The sequence below is a fragment of the Cynoglossus semilaevis genome, chromosome W, assembly GCF_000523025.1.
Source record: "Cynoglossus semilaevis isolate Cse_v1.0 chromosome W, Cse_v1.0, whole genome shotgun sequence".
Taxonomy (NCBI): domain Eukaryota; kingdom Metazoa; phylum Chordata; class Actinopteri; order Pleuronectiformes; family Cynoglossidae; genus Cynoglossus; species Cynoglossus semilaevis.
In genome coordinates this window covers 2,255,761-2,256,373 of record NC_024327.1, presented here as the reverse complement: position 1 = coordinate 2,256,373, position 613 = coordinate 2,255,761, and the positions used below count along the sequence as shown (strand labels likewise).

Genomic DNA, 613 nt, shown 5'->3' with positions numbered 1-613 from the left:
TATGCATGAATGGCTGTTTTAGTTTAGACTAATGTTGTCACTGACATAACAGAAACGGAAACCTCTCCTTAAACAGCACGTAATGCATATGATTTCTTAGCCTAAAACGCTGTTCAGATGCTAGTATTTTAACTTAAGAATAATTTCTTTCAGAATCAGCACGTCTATCACAACGATAGGCTGCTGTAGGCTGAGTTTATTCCACTACAGTACGCCACTCTAAACCGAGATTGGCCTACTGCAGTAGCATCAACATTATTTGCCTTAAGACAGTAACAAACGTAATCTAACGTTACTGGATTTTACTGCTTGCATGTAATATGGTCAGATTAGGGAAGTCTTATGCTGCCCCCTAGCGGCTGCAGAGTGTATGTCGTTAGTGAAAAGTGAATTTTACTGTAAAACCTGCACCCCCTGTGTAGTAGCCTAATTTTATATGACAATATTGTTAACTTTCATCCATATTCATCCATAACCGTCATCCATATTTACATTATTGTAAACAAGTAAATTAATTCACATGTTTATCTACAGGTTTGCAGAATTCAGCAAGATAAAGAAAGGGACCAATGAAGAGGGACAGAGCAGCATTGAGTCTTTCTTGGTTCAGGGG

The 613-nt window shown here is 38.2% G+C and overlaps 1 protein-coding gene across 1 annotated transcript in view; it reads right to left on the bottom strand.

Annotated features, from left to right (window-relative positions):
* The window catches only part of LOC103396940 (transmembrane protein 8B-like), a 69,090-nt gene that overhangs the window by 11,918 nt on the left and 56,559 nt on the right, over positions 1 to 613 (bottom strand). The window lies entirely within an intron of this gene.